Source organism: Schistocerca piceifrons, chromosome 2 (genome assembly GCF_021461385.2).
Source record: "Schistocerca piceifrons isolate TAMUIC-IGC-003096 chromosome 2, iqSchPice1.1, whole genome shotgun sequence".
Lineage (NCBI taxonomy): Eukaryota > Metazoa > Arthropoda > Insecta > Orthoptera > Acrididae > Schistocerca > Schistocerca piceifrons.
Window position 1 is genome coordinate 379184621 of NC_060139.1, and position 12199 is coordinate 379196819.

Sequence of the window (12199 nt, forward strand, 5' to 3'; positions counted from 1 at the left end):
AACCAACACCTTAATACAGATGGAGGAGTATCATTTTTTAACAATATTATACTTGCTGACGTCCCCTAAGTCGTCCGTTTCAACTATGGATCTACGAAGATTAGTATCCAGAAATTCAGTAACAGTGTGAATGAGCAGTTATGTGAGCATGAGGGTAGACTAACCCGAGTAGAGCAAAATGTCAACAAATATAGTGACTGTGTAGTAACTAATGGTGTAGTAGAATCATTTGAAATTGCCTGTGTAACATATCGCTAATTTTTGAGATATGATCCTAGTAAAAATGTTCATCCAAAGGAATTTTGGAGTGATTTTGGGGATTTTTGCCTAAATCTTGGGATGATAAACAAAAGATAGGATTCACTACTTCAAATTTTATAGAGAGGTAAGAATTTAGGAAAGCTTGGCCTCAGATAAATACGTCCGATTAGTGGAGTTCAAACAGGCTTTTTGATGAGTATCGTGGAAAAGAAAACAAATGCAGGTTTTAAATAAATTTTATTCAGGGGAAAAGTATGATCCAAAGAGAGAGGGCATTAAAAGATTTTTTTAAAAAAATGGTTCAAATGGCTCTGAGCACTATGGGACTTAACATCTATGGTCATCAGTCCCCTAGAACTTAGAACTACTTAAACCTAACTAAGCTAAGGACAGCACACAACACCCAGCCATCACGAGGCAGAGAAAATCCCTGACCCCACCGGGAATCGAACCCGGGAACCCGGGCGTGGGAAGCTAGAACGCTACCGCACGACCACGAGATGCGGGCAAAGAGATTTTTTACAGAAATGGGTAACTACTTTCTCATATTTAAATGCAAAAGTAGAAACTGGGTAAATAATTACGGGGATAGAAAATAAGTTACCTTTGTACTGGAGAAACAAAATAATTTCAGCTCCTAGAGATAATCTTGATAGATTTATTCACTATCAGGAAAGGGTAGAAAGCATTTCAAAGAAAGAAGAAGATGCCAGGATAGAATATAGGCCTCCTGTCAGAAAGAATGGTAATAGACCTGAAGTTAATGTAAACAGAATCAGCGTCCAAATAGGTAATGGATACAGAGGTGGATTTAGAGGACGAGGAGGTACTAGTGGGAATAGGTTCAACGAACGGGTTCAGTATTATGACTGCCATCAGTTGTCAGCTGATGACTTAACAGAGAGGCGGTGCCCGCGCGATGACAGGCATCTTAGACATAATAACAACACTCGGTAGGAAAACTGTTAGCGGTGTGCGATGAAGCTAGCGCTCGCAAACGAAAACATTATATGTTAAACTCGCTAGTGACACCCTTTGTAAGGAAAGCACCTACAAAACAACTTATTGGTAATAATAATTTAGCCACTATGAGAGCAGAGGAGAGTGACACGGAGAAACTAAAGGTATATCCAGTAAATAACGTAGCATTATATGATAGAGAAAGAGCAAATAAAGATCATAACGACAATAAATTTAAGTGAAGATTCAGATCAGGAAATGGGGGTAAATAAGCACTGTGAAACAGATGAGAGGCTACCAATGAATTGTGGAATTAATGCGGGAGTAAGGGTCGAGGAAGTTTTGAGTAAATTAATTGAAGTAATTTCAGAAAGTGAGAATGGAGAATCGGAAGAAGGGGAAGAAGGAAGTGGAGTAGAAATTTCTGACAATATCTTGGAGGGGGTTGCAGAATCAGAGGAGAATTATGGTGAGAAATTGGAGGAGTATTTTAAGCTGTCAATAGTGGACAGACTTGTGGAAGCTTCCACTAACCAATAATAAGAAAAGGAGGACTCAGTAAATGTAAGTATAATTTACACAAAGGATGTAGGATTCGATGGACAAGAAGTGGTGCAGGATTTGTTAGAGGAGCCTGAGACTGTAATCATGTGAGAGTATGTAGGTTCAAATGGCTCTGAGCACTATGGGACTTAACATCTGAGGTCATCAGTCCCCTAGAACTTAGAACTACTTAAACCTAACTAACCTAAGGGCATCACATACATCCATGCCCGAGGCAGGATTCGAACCTGCGACCGTAGCAGTCACGCGGTTCCGGAGTGAAGCGCCTAGAACAGCTCAGCCACCCCGGTCGGCCAGAGTATGTAGGATAACCGATTATTTAAATAACAATGTCTGAAGAAAAAGTTCCTTGTCTAATTGATACCGGTTCGGAAGTGTGTGCTGTATAACAGAATTTTGTAAACGCTCTCCCAAAGAATAAACAAGTAGTTGGAATGCCAGTGAGTGACCTAAACATTATTGTAGCTACTGGAAAAACTAAGAAAGTGGTTAAACAAGAAGTCCTATTACCAATAACTGTAACTGTGGTAGCCAAAAAACAGAATTTTCTAGTTATAAATGGACTCAGTGTGGAAATGTTGGAAGGTGCTGACGTCTTGCATAAATATGAAGGATGGGTAAATTTTGGGTCGAATGATGTAATTATAAGAATAAGTGGAAAACCTGTAGTTATTCCATTCATTGGAAAAAGACAGTGTAAACGAAGAAGAAAGTGACGTTCCAATATCATACTGCAGGGCGGCTACCTTGATCGAAGGCTATAATGAATATAGTGAAAGGCAGGAAGTGGATCCTTCTGAACTAGAAAATGTCAGAATCAGGATAGAAAAAAAACTAGAGGAACTTACTGAATTAAGGGATATACAAAAGGATGATTTCAGACAAATTTTGAATAAACATTGTGAGGTATTTTCAGATCAGCCTGGATTAGTTCGAAATTACGAATAATATTTAATCGTGAAGAAGATGCACATTTTTTCGGAAAACCGTCTCACGTTCTAGAAGTGCATAAGGAAGCCGTTCGAGACTTAATACAGAAAATTCTAGATTGGGGGATAGTTGAAAAGGCTGTAAATGTATACAATAACCCATTGGTTGTAGTACCTAAGAAGGACGGCTCAATTAGGCTGGTTTTACACGCTAGGGCGTTGAATAAAATTGTTTTACCAGAGAGTGACAGGCCAGAAAACATTGAAGAACTATTACAGAAGTTTAAAGGGGCTAAATGTTTTACTTCTATGGATGTTACGTGTGGATACTGGAATCTACCTCTGCCTAAGGCCTCCAGAGAGTATACAGCGTTCCTGTTTGGAGGTCGATGTTATCAGTATAAGGTTGCACCTTTTGGGTTGAATATAAGTGTTTGTGCATTTGTCAGGGCAATGTCTCAGGTTTTAGGTGATCAGTCATTGAGACGAATTACTGTTTACGTGGACAATGTATTGATTTCGACTCCCACTTGGGAAGAGCACCGTTTGTTGTTAGACAATGTGTTAAATGCTATAAAAACGGGAGGGATGAAATTGAAATCAGATAAGACAGAATTTGTCAAAACACAGATTAAATTTAAGGGACATATAGTAAGCGGGGAAGGAATTATGCCCGATCCAAGTAAAATATATGTTATTAAGGACTATGCAGCACCGACCACACGCAAGGTACTAAAAGGAATGTTCGGTTTGTTTGGATTTTATAGAAAATTTGTGGCAAGGCAATTATTTAACGATCCTTCTTTAAGGGAATTGTTGAAGAAAAATGTGCCCTATAAGTGGACCCCGGAATGTCAAACCGCTTTTGAAAAACTTAAGGAAGCACTAGTGAACAGCCAGATTTTAAATCATCCTGACTTTTCGAAACCTTTTTGTTTAGGGTCAGATACCTGTGGTTGCGGTCTGGGGGTAGAATTATTCCAGACTGAGATGGTTGGAGAAGAACAGGTCCACAAAACGATCTGCATTTGCAAGTCGATTGTTATAACAAGCGGAGAAAAATTATAGCATCTCTGAATTGGAAGCTTTAGCGGTTATTTTCGGTTTGCAAAAGTTTGAGCAATACCTGCTAGGACATAAAGTGTTGATTTTTACGGATCATGGTTCTCTAACTTATTTAAATACTTGTCAGCTCAAACATGGTAGACTCAGGAGGTGGTCTACGTATTTGCAACAATTTAACTATGAGGTGCAGTATATAAGTGGTGCTGAAATAATAGTGGCAGATGCGCTATCCAGAAGTGTAAAGAATAAAGAACAGACAGTAACGAACAGGGATTGTGATGAGATATTGATCGCAGTTTTTCAACTACAGGAAGAGGGACCGATTAAACGCATCTGTAAGAACCTTAGACGAGAACAAAATCAGGATGATAATCTTAAATGGGTGAAAAGTAGAATAGGTCACCTCGATTCTCCAAAAGCTAGCAGAATAATTTCAAGTTCACAAAGATATTGTTTTTAGGAGGAGAAACAACACTAACGAGGATTGGCGTATTTGTTTCCCTGAACAACAGGTGGATCTGTTAATTGATTTTGTACATAATAAATATGGACATTGTGGAGCACATAAATGCATTGCCAGGCGAAGTGAAGTAGTAATATTTGACAACATGTGGCGCAGAGTGCAGAAGAGGCTGGAATGCTGTAACAGGTGTCAGAAGGTACGAGCTAGTAACAGAATTATACAAGGACAGATGTACTCTGTGGAACCCCAAAACAAACTATATTAAGTAGCAATAGATTTTTTCGGCCCACTACCAGTTTCAAGACAAGGATCTCTACATCCATACTCCGCAAGCCACCTGACGGTGTGTGGCGGAGGGTGCCCTGAGTACCTCTGTCGGTTCTCCCTTCTATTCCAGTCTCGTATTGTTCGCGGAAAGAAGGATTGTCGGTATGCTTCTGTGTGGCCTCTAATCTCTCTGATTTTATCCTCATGGTCTCTTCGCGAGATATACGTAGGAGGGAGCAATATACTGCTTGACTCTTCGGAGAAGGTATGTTTTCGAAACTTTAACAAAAGCCCGTACCGAGCTACTGAGCGTCTCTCCTGCAGAGTCTTCCACTGGAGTTTATCTATCATCTCCGTAACGCTTTCGCGATTACTAAATGATCCTGTAACGAAGCGCGCTGCTCTCCGTTGGATCTTCTCTATCTCTTCTATCAACCCTATCTGGTACGGATCCCACACTGCTGAGCAGTAGTCAAGCAGTGGGCGAACAAGCGTACTGTAACCTACTTCCTTTGTTTTCGGATTGCATTTCCTTAGGATTCTTCCAATGAATCTCAGTCTGGCATCTGCTTTACCGACGATCAACTTTATATGATCATTCCATTTTAAATCACTCCTAATGCGTACTCCCAGATAATTTATGGAATTAACTGCTTCCATTTGCTGACCTGCTATTTTGTAGCTAAATGATAAGGGATCTGTCTTTCTATGTATTCGCAGCACATTAAACTTGTCTACATTGAGATTCAATTGCCATTCCCTGCACCATGCGTCAATTCGCTGCAGATCCTCCTGCATTTCAGTACAATTTTCCATTGTTACAACCTCTCGATACACCACAGCATCATCTGCAAAAAGCCTCAGTGAACTTCCGATGTCATCCACCAGGTCATTTATGTATGTTGTGAATAGCAACGGTCCTATGACACTCCCCTGCGGCACACCTGAAATCACTCTTACTTCGGAAGATTTCTCTCCATTGAGAATGACATGCTGCGTTCTGTTATCTAGGAACTCCTCAATCCAATCACACAATTGGTCTGATAGTCCATATGCTCTTACTTTGTTCATTAAACGACTGTGGGGAACTGTATCGAACGCCTTGCGGAAGTCAAGAAACACGGCATCTACCTGTGAACCCGTGTCTATGGCCCTCTGAGTCTCGTGGACGAATAGCGCGAGCTGAATTTCACACGACCGTCTTTTTCGAAACCCATGCTGATTCCTACAGAGCAGATTTCTAGTCTCCAGAAAAGTCATTATACTCGAACATAATACGTGTTCCAGGATTCTGCAACTGATCGACGTTAGAGATATAGGTCTATAGTTCTGCATATCTGTTCGACGTCCCTTCTTGAAAACGGTGATGACCTGTGCCCTTTTCCAATCCTTTGGAACGCTACGCTCTTCTAGAGACCTACGGTACACCGCTGCAAGAAGGTTGTGAGTATGTGTTCTTACTGGTAGATGTATTTACTAAATGTGTGTAATTTTATCTACTTAAGAAGGCTAACTCTAAGGAAATTGTAAGTAAATTAGAGAAAAACTATTTTTCCTACACTTGTGTGCCAAAAGCTACAAGGGTAATCCCAAAAATAAGGTCTCTTATTTTTTTATAAGTACGTAGACCTGTTTCTTTCTACAATTGTTTACATCAGTTTACAGCTTATACATTTAGCTATTTTTCGACATAATCACCATTTCTGTCGATGCATTTTTATAGACGCTGTGGCAGTTTCTGTATGCCCATGTCATACCAGGTCGCCGCCATGTTGTTCAGAATGTTATGAACTGGTGTGATTGTTGCTTGGTCTCAGGTGTAAAGTGGTATGACCAGATTTCGTCAGCCGTTATAACTGAGTCCAGAAAGTTGTTCTGTTCGACTGCAAGGCGGTGAAGAAATGCTCATTGCCTCATGTGGTCCTCAGTCAGCATGCGTGGCATCCATCTTGCGCACACTTTCCGGTAGTTCAATGTATCCGTTAAAATTCTGTGAGCGGTGCTTCGGGAAACCTCAGGAACCAACGTGCAGAGATCATCCAGGGTGACCCGCCGATCTTCACCCATGCTTTGCTCAACCTTCAACACTGTCTCCTCAGAAATTGACTGTCTCCTGCTCCTTTGTTCGTCGTGAATTTCGATCCGACCAGGTGCAAACTCTCTACACCACTTACGAACGTTTTTGACATCCATGCACGACTCACCAAACACTTCTGTCAATTGGCGATGGACTTCAATCAGCGCACTGCCCTTTGCGTTCAAAAACCGAATAACTACGCGCAATTTGCACTTGGCGGTAACATCCAACAGGAGCTCCGTTCTCAACGGCTGCCAAGCCAAGACTGAGCGCCTGAGCGCGGCGTGCGCATGTTTACACTCTTCATAACAGTGTGACCAACTGCCACACAAACAGAGTTCTGTACGTATAAAAAAACAGGAGACCTTACTTTTGGGATTACGTTCGTATTTTGTCAGATAATGATCCACAGTTAGTATTAAGGGTTTTTAAGAATGTGTAAGTAAGAAAAACACAGAGCACATCAAAATTTCGGACTATTTTGCACAGGGAAACATGTGTGAAAGAATCACTAAAGAACATAACCGCCTCTGTAGGACATAATGTCATAAGAAACACTCAGCAAGCGCTAATTACTTGGGGCACATTGAGGAAGTGATTAATAAGCCACAGGTTTTGCTCCAGTAGAATTAATGGGAGGGATTAGATCTAACAACATCCTATTTGATTTAGTAGAATTCCCTAAAATTAGAGAATTGGCTAAGGAAGAAAAGAAGAATGTCGCTCGTGCCAATATTAGAAAAAAGTCGTTGGAAAGAAAAAGGAGACATGATGCGAGAGCTAGTCCACCGAGCTTTCAGATTGGTGATCTAGTGTTAGAAAAAACTAAGAAAAAATCTAAGAGACTTACTGCTGAAACTAAGAAATTTACAGACGAGTATGTAGGACCCTTTAGAAAGCGCATGCTAATGCCTATAGACTGGAATCTGTGAAGTCACATAAACTATTTGGATTAAGAAACATTATTTATTTAAAGAGACACATTCAGAAAGAAGTCTAAAACCGTAGTAACTACACTGGGTTACTACCCTATTATCCGTCCTGTCTTATTCTTCCAGGGCCTTTTGTCTTGCATGTTGCGGTTAGCGCCCACAGTGCCCAGCTGCTCCGTTTTTTCCTTCAATTTTCGTTTTCGTGAACTGGTAGCCTATCTGTCTCTTTAACCTATACGTCCATCTCCCCCCCCCCCCCCTTTTGAGATTGGAGAAGGAACACTTTTCCGTCCACCCGTTGCAATTCCGTGTAATGGCACTCAGCACTACCAACGGGTTGCGGACCTGTTGAGAGATGTGCAACAATGCTTCCCTTTTTCTCTCTGGCGTAAGGAAGGAGCAGAACCGATTTCCCGCGCTGTTTCTTAGTTAAACCATTGACAGCGTCCTTAGATGGCCTTCTCATTCTTGTGCAGGCCCCTGTATGGACTCACAACGATACCATCTCGTTACAGACTCGTTGAGTGATGTGAACACTGCAAGAATGCCTCCCTCTTTTTTCCCTGGCGTAAGGAAGAAGCAGAACCGATTTCCAGCGCTGTTTCTTGGCTAAACCATTGACAGCGTCCTTAGATGATCTTCTCGTTCTTGTGCAGGCTCTTGTATGGACTCATAACGATACCATCTCATTACAAACTTGTTGGGTGACGAGGCGACTGAGGCAATAATGCTCCTCCCTCCTATCCTTGGCGTAGTTGATCAACAGGGCGGTTTTTCAACCAACCAGCACAAACTTACATTGACACATTTGTTCTAACGAGGGAACCTCCCCATCGCACCCCCGTAAGATTTAGTTATAAGTTGGCACGGTGGATAGGCCTTGAAAAACTGAACACAGATCAATCGAGAAAACAGGAAGAAGTTGTGTGGAACTATGAAAAAAATAATCAAAATATACAAACTGAGTAGTCCATGCCCAACATATGCAACATCAAGGAGAATGTAATCTCCGGAGCGCCGTGGTCCCGTGGTTAGCGTGAGCAGCTGCGGAACGAGAGGTCCTTGGTTCAAAACTTCCCACGAGTGAAAAGTTTAATTCTTTATATAATCAACTTCGCTCTCCAAAATTCCAGGACATGTTCAGATTTACTTGGACATATGCAGAATTTGACGGTCTGCACACGGAAAATTTGAAAACGTTAAAAACATATGTTTTGACAGAGCACAAGGAAAATTGTGCGACTGTGAAACTGTTGCATTCATTTGTTGCAGTTTATGAGACAAACTCTTATGTTTTCATCACTTTTTTGGGAGTGATTATCACATCCACAAGAAAACCTAAATCGGGCAAGGTAGAAGAATCTTTTTACCCAATCGCCAAGTGTACAAGTTAGGTGGGTCGACAACAGATTCCTGTCATGTGACGCACATGCCGTCACCAGAGTCGTATAGAATATATCAGACGTGTTTTCCTGTGGAGTATTCGGTTGACCTATGACCTTGCGATCAAATGTTTTCGGTTCCCATTGGAGAGGCACGTCCTTTCGTCTACTAATCGCACGGTTTTGCGGTGCGGTCGCAAAACAGATACTAAACTTATTACAGTGAACAGGGACGTCAGTGAACGAATGGACAGATCATAACTTTGCGAAAATAAACTTTTCACTCGTGGGAAGTCTTGAACCCAGGACCTCTCGTTCCGCAGCTGCTCACGCTAATCACGGGAACACGGCGTTCCTGAACTCACCTTATCCTTGATGTTGCCTATCTTGCCCATGGACTGGTCAGTTTGTATATTTTCTTATTTTTTCGTAGTTCCACACAACTTCTTCCTGTTTTCTCGATTGATCTGTGTTCAGTTTTTCAAGGCCTATCCACACGCCAACTTATAACTAAATCTGAGGGGGGTGCGATAGGGAGGTTCCCTTGTAAGAGTGAACTATGACACTGACCAAACCTAACAAAGATATAAATGAGATGACTTGAGAGCCACAGAGAGGTGGACTTAGCGGTCCAAGGCGCTTTAGTCCAGAAGCACGTGGCTGCTAAAGCCACAGAAGCTGGCGAGCTTTCAAAAAGTCCCATCCGCGAATCCGCGAATGACGTCATGATGTCATGACTACACTCTTGTAAGGGCTGTGTATGGCCACTTATATCCACATGAATGACACATCTTCCTGTGGGTTTTACATATTTCCCATTAGCCACCTTCAGATAAGATATTTTTCTGTCGACGAATACGGTTTTCTGCAACTGGCGAAGGTACTTCTCCGAAATGACTGAATACGATGCTCCAGAGTCCACAAGAGCTTGGGCTGGTCGGCCATCCATGAGGATATCGACGTAGTTTCCTATCAGTTTTGTAGTGATCGACGGTGGAGAATTTTTCTCTTCGGTGGCCTCACCCCCAAGGAAGGTCGCAACTTTAGTTATCCCGGTTGCCGCGGCTACGTGATCGCCCGGAACTTCTAAACAGTGATGGAGACCTTGATCGGCGTGTTGGGGAGCGTCCTCTCCAGCGGCTGGCTTGCGGCGATGGTGACCTACGTCATTCTGCACCCACATCTTCATGTTCATCTTCATCGTCCAGGAGTTAGCGTCGCCTAAGATCGGTCTGCTGTCTTCTGCCCGCGGGCGTTATCAAATATCCGCTGCCTTTCTCGACAATAGCGCACCTCATATCCCGGTCGTCCGCAGTGGAAATATAATGGTTGGTTATCCTGTGTCTTCCAGACGTCAGTCTTCCTTGGTGCCCAAACAGGTACCTCATGCTGCATTGTAGGAACGTAACTTCGCCCGAGTCTCGACTTTCTCACCGTTTTAAAGGGAAATGAAGGACGAGAGATTAGGTTCAATGTCTGTTCCACTTCCTCCCTTATGACCTCTTGAAGTGTCTCGGTTTTTTGCTCGCCGAGCAATCCAAGTGCCTTTTGAACTTCCTCTCTCACTATCTGACGAAGAACACTTGTGAAATCAGTTCCTTCCTCCATCACAGACATCGATACGACGCTTGGAAGCCGATCAAACTTCTTGCCTGTAATTATTTTTTGATGCATTGTCTCGATATACTGGCACCATTTTATGAAGTCGTCTGATGTCGAAACCTCCTTCAGGAGGAGGGCTTGACACCTGTCTCAGCAAGACCCTTCATGGGTTGTGCAACCTTATCTTCCTCCTGCATTCTAGGATCCACTATTTTACACAGTTCCAAGACGTCTTCAATGTAGGATGCTGTAGTTTCTCTTGGACGCTGTGCCGTGCACTTTAATTTATCTTCAGCATTGCACTTCTGTCGTTGTGTGTCGTTAAAATACTTGTGCAGTTCCGCCTGGAATACTTCCCAACTTGTGAACTTCTCCTCGTTGTTCTCGTACCATTGCTTGGCAGCGCCCTCCAAGAATAAAAATACGCTAGCCAAACACACGGTGTCATCAGTCACTTGTTTGGATCTTGGCCATCGTCACCAGAGAACAGGGAAGGATGTCTCTTGTGGTGGCATACAGTTGCTGTTATCGTAATGTCTTCTTCTTCTTCTTTCTCCGATAGATTGAGATGTGTTAAATATGGCTCTAACTGGAGTTTCTCGTCACGTAAACGGTGGCTCTGTCGTGGACTGATGGAAGCCACTGTGTCGTCGATAATGTGCGCTATCACAACTTCCAGTACCCGGTGCCTCCACAAGAAGAAGGTGTAATTAGATGAATGACAAACACTAACTCCACTTAACGAAGGTTTATTCAGCACTTGCACATACAAGAGCGTGGAGCGAACTGCCCCCGGCCAGAACACAAACGGTATATATACAGCTACTTCCACTGCTAATTCTGCCACCTACAGTCTGTGAGTGGTTATTACACGTTGATGTCGAACATAAGCGGTGGCCATATAAATGTGACTGGGTAATGTATTTTGGTTACGTGTGATGGTATAAAGTTCTCACACAGGGAAGAAGTAAAACTAAGGAAAGTAAATTATAAAAAGAATAAAAGTGATAGGGAACACACAGCTCCAAAGTTAGCGTTAGTCGTACGACTGGAACTTATAGTAAAAAAGAGGTAGACATGTAGAATATTGTCGCAGAAGAAACTGAGTAGCACAGTCACCGTAGTGTAGTGGTTATGATACTAGAACTGTTGCAAGGAGGGTCGTGAGTCTAAAACTCCACTGAACTGTAAAATTTTAATTCATATATTCGGTACCATGATTCTTGACATTTGTGGATCTTCTAGAATGTACTCGAACCGAATATATAAATTGAAATTTTACAGTTTAGGTGAGTCTTGGACTCACGACCCTCCTTGCAACAGTTTCATAACCACTACACCACAGTGACTGTATTACTCACTTTCTTCTGCGACAATATTCTACATGTCTACATGTTTTTTACTATCAGTTCTAGTCGTACGCCTAACGCTAACTTTGGAACTGTGTGGTCCCTATAACTTTTATTCTTTTTGTAATTTACTTTCCATACTTTTACTCCTTCCCTGTGTGAGAACTTTATACCATCACACGTAACCAATATACATAGTCCAGTCACATTAATGTGGCCACCGCTTACGTTCGACATCAACGTGTAATAACCACTCACAGACTGTATGTGGCAGAACTAGCAGTGGGAGGGTATGTAAAGCGTGTCGTTGGGACGCGGAAACCGGAAAAGTCAGCTTCGTAATGCGGA